Source organism: Rattus rattus, chromosome 13 (assembly GCF_011064425.1).
Source record: "Rattus rattus isolate New Zealand chromosome 13, Rrattus_CSIRO_v1, whole genome shotgun sequence".
Classification (NCBI taxonomy): Eukaryota; Metazoa; Chordata; class Mammalia; order Rodentia; family Muridae; genus Rattus; species Rattus rattus.
The window spans coordinates 76,923,411-76,945,139 of record NC_046166.1 but is presented as its reverse complement, the minus strand read 5'-3'; positions in this window follow the sequence as shown (position 1 = coordinate 76,945,139).

The window sequence follows — 21,729 nt, the reverse complement described above, 5'->3', positions numbered from 1 at the left end:
ATTTTAAAACTTTTTGCTGGGTTTCATTATGATCCTTAAATCCTATGCCCTATGGTTTGAGTTTTCTGAATAGACAGCAGTTTTATATGTAGCAATTTTATTTACAATTGGATATGCTCATTAAAGTCTCAAAATTTCACAGATTTCAGGGCCAGTACACTTCCTCACCTGATGAATGCATTTGTATTTATGTTGATGCTTGTGAAAACATCTACAGACATTTACATAAGTAGATATCAATCTACATGTCAATATATAATGCAGATGTATTTCAAATCTATATATAAATAATTTAGCCTATGAATTTGTTAAACATTAGAAAACACTTAGACAAATTAATCTAATCATATAGATATCATCTTTGATCCTAGGGTAGAATGATACACATCAGGCCATTGAGAATTTGTGTGTGTTGGGGGGCAGGGTTAAAATATCAATAACTAAGCTAACAGTTCTAAGATCTCAAGGGAGTTAACTTTCAGTGAAGAAAAAAGCAAAACTCTTGGGTACTTAGTCTATCTGGAAGCACAGAACACAATGAATATTAGGTGTTACAGGCTCCTACAAGCAGAGAATGCATTCGTAAACCTATCTTATTCCCACTAGCAAACAGAATCACACAAAGGCAGGAAGACATCCTTATTGGATGTGGCTGTACAAGGCATGTGTTTGTGTTTGCATTTATTTATTTATTATGGAACTTGACCTTGCACACTAATTAGCACCTAATGGCAGTTTCAACTGGGACTATGTACAGATCACTCAAGGAAGTAATTTTAAAGGTATTAATTAAGCTCTAAAGAGAGTTTCTGAAAAATGCACATGAATAATTTTTTGTTAAATTCTCTTTGCGTATTTGGCCACCTGCCTCCTCATTTCATTGCTTATTTTCACAGCCCTGACACATAGCAGTGCATATATTAACATAAAAGAGTGTGTCTCTAGCTCTGACATAGTGTATATTTTTTCTCCTGCAAAGTATTTTTTTTTCATTTTAGTGCAGATGATTACATCCGTCTTTTTTTTCAATACTCAGCATTCCTTCTAAAGTGTAAGGTTTATTTTCACACTTCTGATTGCCAAAGGAAGAGGAAAGAGTGTCATGCACACATCAAACATTCAAATCCAGACATTATGCAATCACAATGACAAGAATTAATAAAGATTAATTTGCTTTCCACTTAGAAAATCCTAGCACTTCAGCTGCACCATCACTGGGCCTGTGAGAAGAATAATTTTCATTTGATTTAGAATTCACCTTCTCTGTTGTATAGCAGATTGTTGTTCGTATTGGCAATGTTTGTATCAAAGTATTTCTGAATTGCTATTTCCAAGTTGTTGAAACTGCTGTATCCATGACACCTGAAGCAGGAGATGTATGCCTCAGGTATAGTATCACCCCTAGCAATAATAACCTTTTTGATTTTCCTTTTCTTTCTTCTATTGTACCTTTCTCACTTCATTTTTCTTTTCTTCTTTCCTCTTTTTTATTCTTCTCTTTATTCTTGGTATCATCACTTATATTTCAAAAGGAAACATTCAATTTAAAGAAAACATCATTAAGCAATTTCAGGCATTGCTTTTTATTAAATAATTTATTGAGTAGGTTGTGGCTTCACAGACATAAATCATGAAATGTCTCTTATTTATTCAATAACTATGATTACAAGGAATCTCCCAAATCAACTTCCCATTCTTTTTCCAAAGACACATATTCAAATAAACCATTCAACAGTCCTTTTGATTTGGGTTTCACAATGGGTCTACTAATCAGAGTGGTACAGAGAAAATGGAATGGCTAGCTGCATTGCTTTATAAGAAAAAGTAAAAATTGACAGAATCATTTTTCTCTTCATTGAAGGAATCTTTCTTTTCTGAACATATTAGTTGAAAAATCTGTGACTCACAGTTGGTCTGTCACTCGATGAATCTTCACTCAGTGTTAGAAAACAAGGGGGAAAGGGTATCATTAAGTTCCAAATGTTATATTCATTAGTTTCTAGAATATTTAAAATATTATCCCAAAATGAAATCAAGAATATAATCTAATATGTGATAGCATAAAATGTGGGAATGAATATAACCAATGTGCTGAAAGAGCTACAAAATACAAAATGTTTATAGAAGTTAGAAGAAATAAGAACATATAGAATGTTTTCTCCCTTCTTCGTAGAACGGAATGATTCATATTGCTAAAGTCTTTACACTAACCAAAATAATCACCTATTTAATGCAATTTATATCAATTAGCAATTTTTTAAAGAAAAGGCAAGATTTAATCCTCCCCTCAGTAAGGAAGAGTAATTTTCCAAATGCAAAACACTATTTTGAATAAACAAAAAAACAATAAACCTCACCCATACCACTTGATTTCAGAATATTTTATAAAAACAGAATCACTTTCCATAGGACAAGTCATGAAAATATTGGTACCACAGTGAAGCATAATTGAGATCCTAGATATAAAGCTATGCATCAATGGCAGTTAAGTTTGACAAGTTACTTTCTCACTGTTATGACTGTGAGCATTTTGTCTAAGGCCCGCCCCATAGTTACCTGGCAACAGCCAGGTCTGCCTGACTCACTATAGAGGGCTGCTTGCCCCTCTGCTCTGCCTTGCTCTTGCCTTCTTGCTCCAGCTCTCTCCTCTGCTCCTTCCCTCTCTCTCTCTCCATTCCATTTCCCCCTCTCTCTCCATGTGCTCATGGTCAGCTTCTACTTCTCTACACCTCTTGAGTTCTCTCTCTCTCTCTCTCTCTCTCTCTCTCTCTCTCTCTCTCTCTCTCTCTTCCTTCTACTCTCTCAGCTCTTCTCCCCATGCATTAAATAAACTCTATTCTATACAATACCATGTGTAGCTGGTCCCTCAGGGGTAGTGATGCCTCAGCATGGGCCTGTCAAGGGACCTCCTTACCCCACACCCTCAAACATATTCCCTCTCTTTTTATCTTTTTATAAACAACTACGATGACACACCTAACAAATCAGCTCAAGGATAAAGGGGAGCTTGGTTTGATTCATGCTTTTGGGGTACAATTTATCACAACAGGGAGGCACTGCAGCAGAAATATGATGATTGTGTGTGTGTCTTAGAATCTCTCTGCTGAGGGTCAATTGAAGTGGTGAATTATGAGAAAGGACTTTGGAACCATTGGAGGACGAAAACCCTTGTGTCTATTGTCAAGAAGCAGAGATGTGCCAACGACCTTGCTCTCCTTTTTTTAGTTCATCTGGGGACTCTACCCAATAAATTGTGCTGCTCGTTTTTAGCATAATTATTCCCTCTTGAATTAACCTATTCTAGAAATTCTGTCACCAACATGCCCAGTGATTTGTCTACTGGGTGAGTCTAAATCCCACCAAGTTAGATGCTAAAAGTAACTATCACAGTTGCCAAGAGCATACAATGTAGAAAGAAGGATCTGTTCAACAAAGATTACAAGGAGATACTATATTGAGGAAAGTAATAAAAATAAAACATGAACATTGTGTGAGTTCACATTTAAAATTTTCCAAAAGCTGAACTTACAGATGTAAGGAATGAAATAATTGTTTCTTAGGGCTTCAGAAGAGAAAGTAATGAATGAAAATGGGAAAATGGCCTCAAATGATCAGGAAAAGTGAATTCTGGAGAGCTGTCTTATTGCATGGCAATGATAATTGTTAATAACTTATACCCAGATGTCCCTCGACATAGGAATGGATGCAGATAATGTGGTATAGTTACACAATACAGTAGTTACACAATACAGTATTACTCAGTTGTTAAAAACAATGACTTCGTGATATTCGCAGGCAATGGATGGATCTAGAAAATATCCTGAGTGAGGTAACCCAATCACAAAAGTACACACATGGTATGCACTCACTGATAAAAGGATATTAGCCCAAAAGCGCAGAATACCCAAGATACAGTTTACAGACCACATGAAGTTCAAGAAAAAGGAAGACAAAATAATCAAGGGAACTAGAGGGTGAGAAGGACTTGGGAGGAAGAGAGGAGGGGGAGAGGAAAAAGAGGGGCAGAATCAGGTATGGGAGGAGATGGAGGAGATATATGGAGGTTCAGGAAATTGAACAGAGGTCTGTAACAATGGGGTGGAGGTGTGGGTGAGGGTGGGGGTACAGAACTGAGGGTAGCAACCAGAAAGTCCCCGATGCCAGGAAAGCAAGAGGCTCCCAGACCCAACGAGGATGACATTAACTGAAATACCCCATAAAGAGGAGGGAAAACCTGCCAAGAGCATATCCAAAGGTTAGGTATGGCCCCCCAGTTGAGGTATGCCCTCCCCCAATTGAGGTATGGGGCTAGCCACCATCTTCAAAATTTTTGACCCAGAATTGCTCCTGTTTACAGGGACAAAGAGTGGGGGCAGAGACTGAAGGAAAGGCCATCCAGAGACTGCCCCACCTAGGGATCCATCCCACACACAGACACCAAACCCAGACGTTATTGTGTATTCCAAGAATTGTTTGCTGACAGCTGTCTCCTGAGAGGCTCTGCCAGATCCTGACCAATACAGATGAGGATGCTTAAAGTTAATCATGAGACTGATGACAGGGACCCCTATAAAGGAGTTAAGGGAAGGACTGAAGGAGCTGAAGGAGCCTTATCTAGCATCAATGGGAGGGGAGGCCCTTGGTCCTGGAAAGACTTGATGCCCCAGTGTAGAGGAAAGCTAGTGCAGTGAGGTGGGAATCGGTAGATGGGTGAGGGAACACCATCATAGAAGCAGAATAAGGGGGGATGGAATAGGGGGTTTGCAGAGGAGAAACTTGGAAAGGGGATAACATTTGAAATGTGAATAAATAAAATATCCAGTTTAAAAAGAAGAAAATTACTAACTAAGCATCTCTTCAATGTTATCATCACAAATGGGATCACGAGGTAATGGATGTGTTAAATAGCATTATATGATCATTTCATGAGGAATATATAATAAAAATGCTACAGTGTATACAACAAATATATTCACATACACTTTCTGCTTTAATAGAGCTAAGGTAAAGTATTAAATTAAGAGAGTAACTAAAAGAAAGAAAGATGCTTACAGAATCCATTCCCACTGTAAATGGTCTTCTTCCTTACCTCATCATATTGATTTCATTTGTATCCACATAATCCACTTTACAAAGGGACATATTAAAAAGCTAATCATCTCTCATAAATATGGGATTTCAATGTCCCTGATCCTCCTCACCTGACAGAAACAAGGAAAGAGCATGTTTTGTTTGTCTTCATTCAAGTGACTCTGTCATTGCTGCTTCATTCATAAGGATGCCATGACCTGCTAGAAAAAAAATACCTAAAATTGTCATATTCGGGAAAAAAAGGCAGGTATGGGACATACGTGCCTTCTAGAACCTGTCAAAATGTTCAATTTCATCAGTGGTGAATAGAAAAAATGCAACTGTTGTAAAATAAAAACGTATTAGGTTGAAAGGAAAGAAACCCATTTCCTATCTGCTGAGATAAAACATTCTGTTGAAAGGAAACTTAGGGGTGAAAAAATGATTTATCTTGGCTTAAGTGTTACAGCCCACTATAGAGGGAAATCAGGACAAAAACTGAAGCAATAATTATAGCAGAAACCATGGAGAAACACTGATTGTTGGATTGTTCAGAGGAATATATTTAGTTTAGATTCTTAGACATCCCATAACCACAGGCTTAGAAATGGATAACCCACAGCAGGCTGACCCTCCTAAATCAATTAGCAATCAATTCAAACCATTACAGACATGCTCACAGATCGATCTGATGTAGAAAATTACTCAGTAGAGACTTTCCTCGCAGGTGACAATAGCCCTTGTCAAGTAGACAATTAAAGTTGCCTAGGACAGCAACATTATGTAAGTTTTGGCATGAGAAATAATTTAAGTCAAATTTCTAGTCTGTGATATGAAGAATATGTATTGAAAAAAATGATGCAGTGGGTGAAGAGTTGTTATTCATGAATTGGTGCGCTGAGAGGAAAGTGAGTAGAAATGCTGGTGGTGATACAACCTTAGGTGGCTACTGAGCTGGGAGAGAACAGCACTTGAGAGGCAGGCTTCAGCAAGACAACTCATTTAATGAATGAGTGTGTGTGTGTGTGTGTGTGTGTGTGTGTGTGTGTGTGTGTGTGTGTGTATGTTTGCGCACACATGTGAGTATGCAAAGGCTTTCTTAACCTTTGGAGGTTAGATGTTAGTGAAGTGATAGAAGTCAATGTCCATTGGTTGAGGCCAGGGCACTGAGGATGCCTAACTTGCATAAAGAGGAATTCAAGGTGTTTGGTTTACATAATATGTGAACTATCACAGTCTGTATGGGAAAGTACTATGGAATTCCTTGTAGAGCACATTTAATTTTAGCTTGTGTGAAAAAGGAGTCTAATATTATGCTTGAAATCTCAGTGATAGAAAGGATATTGGATTAACTGGGAATTTGTTATATGGGAGTTAATAAAGGGGTTGTAGAACACAGGAATGACATAAGCAATGTTTGCTAGATAGGGAAACATAATATACTGTGCTCAGGAACTGTGATAGAAAGTAAAAAGACTTCCTGACATTGAGGCTGAGAGGCTCTGAAGTTTAAGCCTACTTTTCAACTGTGTTTAGATAGCTAATGTGAAGACCTTTGCAATAAAATAAAAATGTTATATATTTAAGCAAAAAAAAAAGTTCTACTACATGTCATCCTCTGTTGGGGTAAAGGTAGGGGCACAGGTCTCACAGGTCTACATGTCCTCCTAGGTCAAGGGGTAGAGGATGGAGGTGGGAAGTGGTGATGGTGGTTGTGGTGGTTGGTTGGGGCATGGCGGGGGGAAGGAAGCAATCCCACTCTTGCAGATCTCAGGACAAGAGTTCCAGGTTTATACACATTTCAACCCCACTCTTGTTTCAGGCCTGGATCCATGATTCCCTAGCTTCACAAAGTACTTACTCCACACGCTTGAAGAAATAAATTTGAATATCAAGTATTTATGATAGCTGGGTATAACTGTGCACAGCTGTCATTTTAGCAGTATGTGACATAGAAAGATGGATGCCAGAAAGGTCTTTGGTCAGCCAATCTAATTAAAATGATAAAGAAATGATTGAGGGAGACAATCCAATGTCAAAATCTGCCTCCACACAGAGAGACAGTTACACACACACACACACACACACACACACACACACACACCCTCTATATTTATATGATACTCATATAGATGTAAGTATAGTCATGTGATTAGCTGTTCAAGAGGAGGTGCTAATAGTATTCTTTAGGAAACATGTATTCTGAAGGAAACACAGCAATGGGTTTCCAGAATAAGCTAGCAAGACTGAAGACTGAAAGCAACATGTATGGAAAACAGACATTCTACTTTCTGAAGATGACAGGCAGAGAAAACCAGTAGAGTTGACAAAACTGAGTCCCCAGCAATGAGGAGGAATGATCAGCATGATTAGGAAGAAAAGGTCATATGGCAACATTTCTGGAAATGGTGGTTCAGTATATGACCTGAATGTCCATCATGAACACAGGTCTCTGGTTTGTGAAAAGAATAGTCCCTTTAGCAACACTAGAGCCTACATAGTGTGCCACGACCCACCTGTAAACTATGAAGCAGTGATGTTGTTCTGTTGCCTAAGCATCTAGACTGATGCTTTCTTTCATCTTTCTTAAGAAATTTTAAGTAGCATAAAGAGGAAGAGGTATTCTAAATGATGTTATACAGATAATCAATCTCTGACCCAGAGTCATGTCAGAGAAAAAAAAAAAAAAGCTTTGTTTTTGTTTTTTTTACAGGACATTGGAATTGTAACTTACCCCCCTAGCACAAGAGAACAATATTGGCGGGGAGGAGGAGGGAGAGGAAGGGAGGGAGGGAAGGAGAGAGAAAAAGGCAGAAACAGAGAGACCGATTGTCTGAAATGCCAGAACCCAGAAGTATAAGTCACAGAAGCAAGAGGAGGCTTGTGTTTCTCTTATGGAACTTTCTACCACGAGCATTCAGGGTAAGAGGTAGACAGTATCTAAATTATAATCATCTGTATCTTTTCCTTAAATCAGACAACTTATGGCAGAATTTTTTCTGAATGCACTACTTTCACAAAACATATGCATGTCCCCTGATTGCCAGGTCAGAACACTTTCATTTAACACTTTCCCATGTCCTCTGGAAGTTTAATTTTCCCATGGCCTCTTCTATTTGCAACTCTCCTCCTCTCAAGATTACAATAGCTGGTACTGGTATTTTTCACAGTTGATAAAAAGCGAAAAATGTTTATACATACATACATACATACATACATATATATATATATATATATACATTCATACATACACATGGCAGATAAAGACAGATAATGATTGACACATAGATAGCTTGTTAGTTATAAAGAAAACTACATTTAAATATGCAAGAACAAAATAAAGAAAAGAAATGAGTAGCTAACATAATGCCACACTCAGGTCCAAGCTTGTGACCAATGTTCTCTTGCTCACTGTGGTCTGACCTTGCAGAAGGCTATAAACTCACTGTGTATCTCCATGACACTGATTAAGGACTTAGAGAGTTCCATGCCTCATAGGACTAAATTGGTTTGAAGTAGCTGTATGGATAAAAAACACTGCGCGACCCAGACTACCTATACCCTTAAGATAAACTTTTACAAAAGAAACACATCTAAACATATCTTAATTTTATACATTTTCAACTCACAGTTTTCTTAGGTTCTTATGACTGCATAATTATTTATCCCATGGAAATGTGTGTGGCTCACTTTTTTTTTTTTTGCCCTTTTTACTTCTAAAGCAGAAGCATAATTATGAATTGTTATAGGCTGCTTTTCCTATGACCCATACTTCAATCCTTCTACAGACTTCCTGAGTCTTTCTAATGCTTTCAGAGGCAAAGATCAATGCTAATTTACATGTACAGCATAGCAACATTGCCATTATCCGAGACGTAAGAGGCTGTTTGGCTACAATGCTCATGATGATATTTTGTTAACAGATTGACAAGGTGTAGTTCAGATATTCAGAAAGCCTCCAAATCACCACCTGTCAGGATCAGAGGATAACAATATTATTGATAAACAATTTTACAAGCTAAGCCCGAATCAAGTGCCAGAACCAGCTTTATATTAGACATCCCCATTTCCAAGAAATCTCTCTTCTCTAAGGCCCTATGTGTGATTACCAACAGAAGTGTTTCTTCACCTTTAAAAGTAATGACATAGAAGTCTGAGGACAATTTATTAAGATGATCTCAGTTAGTTGTTTTATTTTGTTCTGTTTTGTTTTAGGAGACAATTAGTCTCACATTCTACTTCTGAGAGACATGTAATGAGGTTAATCCCAGGCTGGCATTAAATGTACGGAAACCCCTGTGCCTCGGTCATAGAATGATAAGGATAAAAGAAAATGACTGACTAAAGAAATTATCATTTTGGTTTATTTATCTGTTTAAGATAGGATACCGTGAAAGGTAGGCTGTACTGCAATTCAGTATACAGCTGGCCATAAATTAACTCAAACTCTTGGTCCAAGTTCCACCTCGCATGTTTTGAGATTACAAGCATGCATCACAGTACCCACATCAAATACCTTGATTTTTAAGCTGAAAAGGTAAAACACTTTATAATAACATATATAGTCCGTTTAAGACACATTATATGGAAATGGTTTCTTTGAATCACTTATCTCTGAATTGTCTGAGACCCCTAGAGTAATCAAGATACCATATTGCTTAAAAGTCTGGCATTTAGAATAAAGGCGAATGATTTGGGGAAAAGTCTTTGAATTCATTTGCTGTGTGACCTTTATTAAGTTCAAAGACTTCTTTATGCATTGTCGATTGCCTTATTTGTGATTTATTTTTGATGAAGTAGAGATATGTTCCTATATAACTTAAATAGTTTAATGTCTTAAAATATATTGGCACTATAAACTCCAAGGTATTGGTGAATTAAGATTATCTTTGACATACAAAATTAAATTTTCACATTACAGAGAAGTCTATAGGAACTGACAAAAGTTTTTTACAAATCATGGGAGAATACTTAAGTGCCTAATAAAATGAAATAATACAGCGAATACAATAAAACAGGAATCAATTTGTTTGAAACTCTGCCTATGCTTCACATAGCTTCTGTCAAGCTCTGGTGTGACCTTGCCCTTTCAAATAATCTCCTAGAGCCGGCCCCTACCCAAGTGCTCAGTACGGACCTTTCATGGTAGGGGCAGGGTTTCACATGAGCACTTCACTTCCCATGTACAGGTAGGGGTCCTGGAATAAAGCAGAAAGTGCATTACTGCATGTCTGTGGACAGAAAGTGCATGAACCTCACTGGCCTGTTAAGAGCCACCTCTAACACCCTGCACTCCAGGGGTTGGATTTTGCAGACTAAAAGTAACTGCTATTTTTTTTTCCAGTGTCACCAAGTATCTATTAGTATGACTTCCTTTCATGACTTGAGTTCTGTAGAGTCAGAAAAGTACAATTTGAGGTTGGGTCAGTTTTCTGTTTGAAGCTTGAGAGAACATATAACAACAAAATAACCACCACAAACTGCATAGAGGTTACAAAGCTTAGGCCCACGTGTTAAATATTATCAATAAAGGGGTTAGAATACATCCTGTGGACTTAAACTCATTCATTAAAACTTTAGAGCAAATTTATTTGTGCTTGTGTGTGTGTGTGTGTGTGTGTGTGTTTGTGTGTGTGTATGAGTTTCATGTATGTTATGCGTATTTGCGGAGCTCAGAAGACATATTGTGGAAGTTAGTTCTATCCTTCTACCACATGGCTACTAGGAATGAATTTCTAGCCGTATGGCTGGGAATCCAGTACATTTATTTGATGAATTATTCTCCCATCCCTAAACTTCTAAAAGCTCATTTCATTCACTTGTAAAAAAAAATAATTTGTCAGCTGTGATTGATTAGAATAGTAAAAGATTAAAAAGTTATTAGTGAGCCACCATATGGTTATTGGGAATTGAACTCAGGACCTCCGAAAAGCAAGCAGTGCGCCTAACCTCTGAGCCATCTCTCCAGCCCACAGGCCAGTCTCTTACCCATAGTTCTTTCTGTCTGAAAGAACTTCAGGGATGGAAATGGAGAAAAGCCTTAGGAAAAGAAGGTCCAGAGACAGGCCCAAAGTGGGATCCAGCTCAAGGCGAGGACCCAAGACCTAACAACATTATTGAGGCTATGGGGCATTCACAAAAAGAGTCCTATCATGATTGCCGTCTGAAAGACCGAACAAGTAGCTGAAAGAGTCAGATGCAGATATTTACACCCAAACGATGAATAGAAGCTGCTGACCCCTCTGGCTGAATTAGGGAAAAGCTGGAGGAAGCCGAGGAGGAGGGCAACCCTGTAGGAGGACCAGCAGTCTCAATTAACCCTCGAGATCTCTCAGACACTGGTTCACCAACCAGGCAGCATACATCAGCTGAGATGAGGCCCCCAACACATATACAGCAAAGGACTACTGGATCTGGGTTCAGTCAGAGAAGATGCACCTAACTCTCAAGAGACTGAAACCTCCAGAAAGTTTAGAGGTCTGGTGGGGTGGGGAATAGGGGGATGGGGACATCCTCATGGAAACACAGAGGCAGGGGGGCAGAGAGAGGTTATGGGATGTGGAACTGTCAGGGTGTGGACCTGGAGGGGAATAAAATCTGGAGTGTAAAAATAAATAAATAAATATTACTGTAACTCCAATAAACCTTAGTTATTTGGAGAAAACTGATGGAGGAAAGACAAAGCCATAGCCCATAAGTGTACAGACAGCAGCATAAATATTGTATGTTTGGAGATAACAGTTTTGTTTTGTTTCCTCAAACCTTGAAACATACTTGGAAAGTCAAATATTGGGTTTCATCTTTGAGCAATCTACTTTAGTCCCTTCGCACATTCAAAGCATCAGAAGATTGCTCCATTGTCTTAGAAATATGAGCAACTTGACCACTTGATAATATTTGCTTCATCAACACACTCCCCGCACCTTCAAGATCTTCAGAGTCCTAGTATCTAGCTTCAAGATCTAGTCCAATAGAGCAAAGGTTTTTATGCAGTAGCAAGATGGGCATCTACACCCAGGTTCTGTAAGTTTTGTTCAGCGCCTCATCTCCTCGCTCATCACTCCCATTCATTCTGCTCAGATATAAGATCTGTCCTTGCCCAGACCGTGTGCATCAGTGCTGGTGTTGGCTTACACTTCTTTTTAGAATGTTGCAATTAACATTTCTACTTGACTACTCCTTTCTCTCTAGGATATGTGTTCAAACATTGCTTTACGTCTGCAAAACCATGAATCTAAGATGTGCTGCTCTTGTTATAGTCCATTGTAGCTGGCTTCCTTAGTCTATTATTTTGCTCTCTGACAATTTGTACATGATGATGGTTTCCGCCCATACTACTGTCTAAAAACCAAACAGGGATATATTTAATGTCCATGTTTTATTGCTTCTTTTTTCTTCTTTCTTTCGTCTTTTTCTTCCTTCCTTCTTTCCATCCTTCTTTCCATCCTTCCTTCCTTCTGTCCTTCCTTTCTGTCTTTCTTTCTCTCTTTCTTTATTTTTACATTCCAGATTTTTTTCTGCTCCCAGTCCACCCTCCAATTGTTCTACTTCCCATACTTTCTCCTCATGCCCCCACATCTCCATGAGGATGTCCCCACCCCACTTAACCCAGTCGACCTCTAAACTCCCTGGGCCTCTATTCTCTTGAGGGTTAGGTACATCTTCTTGGACTGAATGTGGACCCGGGAGTTCTCTGCTGTATATGTGTGTATATGTATGTCAGCTGGTGTATGCTTGGTTGGTGTTCTTGTGTCTGTTAAACCTATTTCATAAAATATTCAAAAATATATCTTTTAAGTGCTGAATATCTCCTTGATAAAATTTGATTAAATGTATTTAAAAAGTTAAGTTATAAACTTTTCAAATGACAAAAATTGATTTTCCACTAAATAAGGTCACATGCTGATATGGTATGGTTTTTTGAATGAGCAAATCCTAAGCAAAGTGGAATCAAATGTCCATGATTATATACTATGATAAAGCTAACTTTAGTACTGATGTATATCTCATGAGTAGCATTTAAGGAGTTGAAAAACAAGAGTTCTTTTGTGTTCTAGATATACAATTATGGTAAGATTCATGTCTTTTTTCCAATTTTAGCATTTTTCTTGCTTATTTAATTGAATTTGTAAGTTATAGAAACTGAACCATAAAGCCCAGATAATTGGTTTTCTTTTAATTCCTTTTGCATAATTCAAATAACTTGCTTATTTCAGCTTTTATTGGCCCAGTATCAAGTCTGTAATGTTATATTTCTGTGTACAACACTGAGTATATTAGGAAATGCCCCCACTTCCTCAAAATTAGGTCATCCTGTTTAATACCAGTGGCTCTTTGCTAATTTAGAATCCTTCCTGATTGGGTATATTTAGACACTCCTTAGCTACAGGGAGTGGGGTGTGGCTAATTAAACTTTCATGCTTGATCCTTATCTTTCTATTTGTAAAACCAGATTCAGGCTGGTATCAACTGGAACAAATTAAGAGAAGTCAGAAAGGGTGTGTGTGTCCATGTGTACTTGTGAGTATAGAGGTTAGAGCTATACCTTGAGTGTCTTCCTCTACCACTCTTTATGAGACAGAGACATCACTGAACTTGGAGCTCACCATTCAGCAAGACAAAAATCCAGAGGTTTTCATATCTCTGCCTTAGCTTTGGAATTACTAGTGATCAGACTTGGACATGACTCTACATGAGATTGGGGATAAGAAAGAAGGTATTTCAGCTTTCACAGACAACTCTTTACAAAACAAAAAAGAAAAAAAAGAAAAAAAAATTGCCCAGATCGACTAGCTTGTTTTTCAGGAGATTCTTTGAAGAAAATCCTAGTTCTGGTGCTTCACACACAGTGACTTTGTAATACCATGGCCTTGATACCTCCATCTATTCCTAGATAACCAGTCACTGAACTGCCATTTCTCTTCTAACTCCTTCATTCACCAATGGGTCTTTGGACATAACGCAGGATTTCATGTGATAGCTCTCTTTTGAATTGCCTGTCCACTGCTCCTAGATGAGGTCAGTTCCATATCAACATAAACAATACATCCTGGATTCCTCTTCAGGGGATTGTTATTATTGGTAGTTTTCACTGGTTGCTTTAAAACAATTAAACTATATTTTTAGTGACCCTAATCACAAGTGGTCTGACTAAATACTTTCCTTCAGATGAATTTTTGGATTTACAAAAAAAAAAATTGTGAAAATATTTGTTTTCCAAATCTTACATTCTTAAGATATGATGTCTTAGTTAGGATTTCTATTGCAGTGATGAATTTGGAGAGGCTAGTTTTACTCAAGTTTTAGATCATGTTCCCTCAACAAGGGAAACCAGCTTATGAACTCAAGACAGAACCTGAAGATAGGAAACAAAGCAAATGCCATTGAGGATGAAGGATGCTTGATACTTTGCTTTCATGTCTTCATCATCCTGCTTTCTTATGAATTTCAAGGACATATGCCCAGAGATGGTATTATACCCAGTGGAGGCTGATCCTACCTAAGTCAATCATTAATCAAGAAAATGCCCTCAGAGTTACCTATAAGCAATATGATGGCAGAATGTTATGAAAGTGAGGTTTCTCATCCCAGATAAATTTGTTTATGTAAATTTAAAAAGTCCAAAACAACTCATGTCATACCCAATGTGGTAGTACTCAATTGTGGAACTTTAAAAACTCTTTAAAATGTTATTTTTTGTCATATTGTTGGTATTATTCACTTGACTAGTTTGTGAATTTTCGTCTTAAATATGAGAAAACAGTATCCTATAATCCATATCCTATATCCTAAAGCATATCCTATTATCTTATAGCCTTCATTGACCTCATGTCTTCAAGAATTCAATAAACATAGCTAGTATTATTTTAAATAAAACAAATGATTGAATAAATTAAAGGTAATGTCATGTACTATTATGTTAATTTAATTTGACATATATTGATTAGTATTAATAAGTAATGTATCTATGCTATTTTATATTTAGTCATATGCTATCAAACTATTTCCATATTAAAAATTCTAAATATTCTTTTGTAGATATAGATAACAGTAAAGATAATCAATGACTTTCAAGTTAAAAATGTAATTATCATTTTTGGATTTTAGAGGCATTTGTATACTTTTCTTTTTCTCTCCAAACATGTTTTACACATTTTTTCTTATAATATTATAACATTAGAAAGATATTCAGGTATTTTATAGCTTGATACATTTTGGGGTATCATCCTTCAGCGATTCTTGAACCTGAACAAAATTAGATATATAGAATTTTCACTTTTGCTTCTTAATACATGATTTAGGATTTGTTCACCTACTGTTTTGTTTAGAATATTTTTCTTGATGGTCAAGACAGTTCTTACTCATAACAAGTAGGAGTAAAGCAATTCACCAAATACAATAATCCTAACTAACAAGTTCACATCATTTAAAAAAAAAAACTATTTGAGAAGACAGACAAACAACATTGGAGCCATAAGCTCTTGGCTCTGAAGCACTATTTTCAGCATTTAGCTTTTTTCTCTGGCATGAAAACGTTCACAATCAATATTGCTGACAGTTTTCCCCCAGCAATGAATAGTAAATGTAATGTGTTCTTGATACCCAACTAAAACTGTCAGCAATTTGTAGCAATATATGTTCAAGAGGCAGCCTTGAAATGACATTTTCTGGAGAGAACAGAAGGTCCTTTTTCTTATTTTCTGTGAGCAGCTTGGCTTTTTGTACGGTTATCTTATGAAGTGGGGGTTCGCTAAGTCTTGATGTGGGTGTGTACTTTTCATTGTGTAGCATTTCTGTACCTAGTGAGGGAGTATCCAATTTGTAATAACATTGCTTCACCAGAACACTGAGTTAAGTTATCAAAAGTCATGTTCATCAGACCAAAATCTTGCAACCTGAACAAAATATTATTTTATAATATAAATGTTACATTTATATTATAAAATACAAGATATTGTGTTTTATAATATAAATATAAAAACAAATAAATATCAAAATAAATATATTAATTATTTTATATCTTATTTATATAATTAATTGTATAAAACAAAATAATTAAAATACCAAATATTACATTTTATAATATAGAATCCTCTGAGGATTTTAATGAAACGGCTCAATAGATGATCTTAGCTTGTGCCCATATATTTATTTGGCAGTGGGCTTGTATGTGTATACTTTATTCCAGCTGGACAAGAGCTATATATGAACCTTGCATAGTGTGAAGAAATTTTCAAGGTGAATGAAATAATTGACTAGAGTTTAAAGTACTGTGGAGGCTTCAGTTGTACAGGGAGGAATTTGGGAATCCCAGGTACTTTGCTGGGTGGGATCTTACTGGGAAAGAGGAAGTTGAACTTGCTGGTTTGCCAAGGACTATGTGACATTTCTCAGATAGAAGATTGGGGGTCAGGCTCCCCAGATAAGGTGGAGAAAAGGATGTCCCATTAAGAAATAGGGTTCTCCATTTTGTGCTGAGCTCAGAAGAGCTATCCGGACAAGGTAGAATGCAACCTTAAATATCACGATCCAACAAGATGGTTAATGTATAATCTAGTATTAAGCCAACAGATGTCAAGTCAGCCCGGGATCTGAAATACAGCCTTATTAGAAGAATCTCAGAATTCTAATCTTAACACAACATGAGGAATTATTGTTTTTAAACCAATGATTCCAATTTTGTTTTTATTTTTGATAAACCTATTTCAAGTTTAATAAAAGCCATTTTCTAAGAGTGACTACCTCAAATTATATTTTTCTTTTCACCTCACTCCATCTTTCCATGTACACAAAAATACATGAAAACATACAGTAGCATCTCTCCATTCAAATGCCAAAGGACATTGTTGAAAAGAACTGGTTCCCTCAAGAAGAGTTTCTTTTTCCAAACCTCTCTTTTCAATATTTAAAACTTTGAAATGTAGAACCCCTTCTGTAAGGAATTTATATGCAAGTTAAACATCCCAGAATCACTATGTAACTTGGTGAATGGTAGAGAAATATCTGTTATTCAAAAAAATATTTCAAATCTACTTGTGGATGCCCTATATCAGCTCATTATTTGTGTCACAAATTTTATGTGTTCCTTGTGAAGCCACATATGCTTGGGAAAATAGGAAGACCATTTCTGACAGTTGCGTACTTTGAAATAGAAAACAAATTCTATTATGTAAAAAGAAAAATACATTTTTATGTCATTTACTGCAGAGTAAACTGTACATCTTGTGACTGTATTTGGGGAAGAACCCCAAAAGTTGGGCATTTAAATTATATAGAAGGAGCTGTAGGTTCTTTGTTATCTCTCAGTGGCTTTAGTCATAATACTGTGTTACAAGCTACACACACACACACACACACACACACACACACACACACACACACACACACACACAGAGGCTTAGAGAATTTGAGAGTACGCTACCAAGAGAAGGATACAGCAGGGCTGATTTCTTTGAGAGTTATGAGGGGACTCTGACCGAGGTCTCACTCCAACCTAAGGTGGTTTTCTGGCAACCTCTGGAAACACTTGGCTTGTATTAATCATCCCCCCTTGTCACTGTATGTCTCACAGCGCTCTCCTTTTTGAATGAATGTGTTCAAAGTCATGTTTTTCAACATGTTACTTTTCAAATGTAAAAGAATCTCTGATTGGTTTAGTTTATCTCTTCTGTTCCAGTTTGACCTCACCTGAACTTATCACATCTCCGGAGTTCTGTTTTCTAACAAAGCCACTTTCTAGGAACTTGAGGTCATTATGTAAAAATATAATCTGGGGACATAGTTCCCCTCATAAGAGCACATATTTTAACTCATAAAAAGCAATTCATTAACTTTGGATTCGAGTATAGAAGAATGAATCCACTTAGATTTAAAGTTTCTAGAGCCTCTCTCACCTACTCTTTTTAGTGTAACAAACACTCTCATATGAAAAATGAAAAATACCCAGTGGGTATGAATAAAAAGTAAAACATCCTCTATTTCATAAAGGCATAAAATTATTAGCATTTTATTTAAGTGATTTGTTCTGTTGAGATTATTTTGATTATTAACAGGTGCATGGGTCAGATTTTTTGTTGTTGTTTGTTTGATTATTTGTGTAGATTTTGTAAGTTCTGTGTATAAACAGAGACTTACTTGTGGAGCAAACTCACTTTTTCTTCTATGATTCCAGTTTACAGGTCAATTTAGAGTTTTCTAAACTTGTTGCTTTTACTAAATGAAGTCTACATGATGGTTCACACTGACTGTAAAGGAAGTCAGTGTGCACTAACATTCTACCTAAAATGAACACATTAGCTAATATGTTTCCAATCCAATAGTAAAAAGAAATAATCCTGCTGTTATATTAGTATCTTATTATAAGCTTTAAATTTTATATTCAGCACACTTTACATGATACTCTTAGAAATGTTTTTGAGAAAAATTGTAAGGCTTGAAGCAGCAGCGTATTGTTAAAGCACTGAACATTAAAGGTGTTAATGTTGTATATCTGAGATTTAAAATGCATACATGTATGTTGAATGTATTTTTGAGAGAAAAATTAAAACAGCAAATAATCCTGGCTGTAAATGGATAATTATACAGGCAATTGAGCAGTTTTGGTTGCAGTTGGACACTTTCCACATTTCCCTGAGTTATAATTAACCAATTTTAAGCATAATTATTTTTACCTGTGCCTTTAGGCTCCTACATTCTTTTTCTTCTTGCTTTATAAACATGCGAGTATGTCAATTATTTCTTATTTGGATGGCCCCATTTTTTTTACTATACCACATTTCCATGGAAGAAAGTTCCTTAATGTTGGTTACTTCTGACTTGAAGTGGAAACACTCAGCTCAGTATAGTTCTTATTATGCACATTAAGTGGCTTTTCATGGCATTTCAAGTAATTAAAATGAAAGAGTTCTTGGAACTTCCAAAACACTCTTACTCATGGTGCTTCCACTTTTCAATGGTATGTTCTTTCTATTTAATTAAATTGCAATTGATATTTTCATGCAACATTTGCTTTTTAAAAAAAGCCAAGGAAAATCAAAACACATTCTCAACACAGAAATCTCATAAAAGCACAAATTTGGATACCATAACACAGAAGAAAATGACCTGTAAGATTTTGTAAAAAGCTCAGACAAAGCATTATGAGGCAAAATAGAAGAACAAATAAAAGAACAATGTCATCGAGTTCTTATTAGTTGACCATTTCCTGCTCGGCATGGGACCTGCCTGCTCTTAAATTTGGTTTATATAAACAATGAGACTCTGTTAGAGAAAAATAATCTCTTTTGTACGCAATTATTAATTGAGATAGCTTTTGTGTTAAGGATGGGGGTATGCATCTATTCATTTCATAGCTAGGAACTGATGAAGATTCATACAGGGTTTGTGCACGCTGCCTCAGTCTTTTGAGTTCATATGTGCATCAGCCTTGTTGTATCTAGAGTGCTTTTTTCCCCACGTTGTCTTCTATCCCCACTAGTTCTTAAAAATATTTCTACCTCATTTTCCCCAGAGGTCTCTGAGCCCTGAAGAAAGGGAATTGGTGGAGACCATGAACTGAATGCTCCCTGGTCTCTCAATCTCTACACTTTCTCCAGTTTTGAGTGTCTGTTTTTATTCACATCTACTGTGGGAGGAAACTTTTCTAATGACAATTGATCAAGACACTGATCTACAAATATAGCACACTCTTTTCTTTCAGTCATAGTGTAGCATTTGGTCTTTCCCTATTTAGTCTCTGGTTCTTCACCATTCAAGCAGTGTTGGGCATGGGTTCCATCTCATGGGACGGGCCTTATAACCAATCGGTTATTGATTGGTTTACTCCCACAGCTTTGTGCTGCAATTGCACCAGCATATCTTGAAAGCTGGTTACCACTGTGGATACCAGGGTTTTTAGCTGGGTTGTTGCTTATCTTTGTCCTCTGATATATGCAGACTACCTTCTAGTAGCATAAACACTAATCTGTAAGGATGAAATGTATAGTTAGACACATCCAAAATCAATGAATTATGCAGATGTTGTCTTCAGCAATAGCGTCTTACCATGAGTTTGTGGAGAGCAACCAATAGCCTGGTCTTGGCAATACCCTGGGCTGTTTGGAGGTTTCCATGGGAACTCTTTGGCTGACAGCTCAATTAGATGTAACCCATTCCTGGCATTGGAAGTAGCAAGAGATATTTGGATGGGGGTTAGGGTTGTCTCCTCAATTAATTGCTGAAACCATTTAGAAGTCTTTCATATAAGTGTATATATTTAGCAAGTGGCTATGGTAGTAGTTTTCTATTTTACCCTTTGGATGGTCCTCACTTTTAGCTGTCTCTCCCTGGTTTCTTCCCTTAGCCCCCTCTTCCTTCCTCCCATCTATTTATGTTCTGTCCCAGCCCTGTACCCTTGCCTGTGTGTTATTAGCACTCAATATTGAGTTGCATTTTGACTAAAGCTTGCTCTCAGTTAAATCTTTTACACTGGTGTTAAAAGAAGCAATATCTTTTCCTTCAATGGATTAAAGGGTTCTTATCTTTTACTTATTTTTTAAATTCAGAGAAATGAGATGTGTTTAAATCACATAGTTTCATAAGAAAAAAGAGTATTATCTTTTTCTCATTTATACAGCTAATCTCCTGTAGTATATTTTATTTTAAAACTCAGTATATCACGAATTTATTTAAAGTATATTATGTTCAATATTTTTACCTGGGACTGTTACCTCACTTTTTCCAACATGTTTAATTCCTTATTCCTAAGTCCTGATGTTATCTTTGATGGCAAGAAATGTTGAACATATATTGTTTCACAATCTGGGCTAGCTCTTTTATGTCATTTTGACACAAGCTAAACTCATGTGAGTCCAGTCCACTGTAGATGTTGCCACCACTGGTCAGGCTAGTCTGGGTGCTATAAAAAACCAGGGTGCATGCTCAAGTGGACATAAGGACAACACAATTTTTTTCATCTCTTTATATGAGGGAGTGCAATGATGGGCTTAGAAACAGGTGAGTTTTGAGCTACTGGTCTGGTCTTGGGGCAGGGGGTATTCATAGATAGGGACCATAGGAGAAGAAGAGAAGAGAGAGAGTGGAGAGCATTGAGGAGAAGAAGATTGAGAGAACAGGACGTCTCTTCATGATGGACCAGCAAAACATGCCAGAACGAAATACCTTCCAGAATGACAGAGTGCTGGAACAGAAATAACTCAGAGAATTAACAAACAGCAAATATTTAGGGAGCACATTTCGGGAAATAGACTAGCATTAGAGATTTGGTTAAGGATAATCCCCCAATAATTGTGTAAAACCTAATGAACAAATACCACAGCTTGAGTCCCATTTATTTGAAGCTAAATGAGGAAAAGATTAAGTGCAATACTCTAAAAATGTGTTTTACCATAGCTGTAGAAACACTTAGATATTCTGATCTGAATTCTCTAAATAGGCTTGGTCTCATAACAAATGGCATTTTAAGAGAAGAAAGAGACACCAGTAACACAGTATATTCATAGAAGTACAGGTTAAGAAAATGGTGCTGTTAGCTGAGGGTGGGGAGAAGTGTTACAGGTTGGACAAGTAAAGGAGATTACTTATCTCACCTCATGAACTGAATGTAGCCCTGCCTATCCATCTTAAACTTCTGACATCACATCCAAAAGATAAGAAAATTTC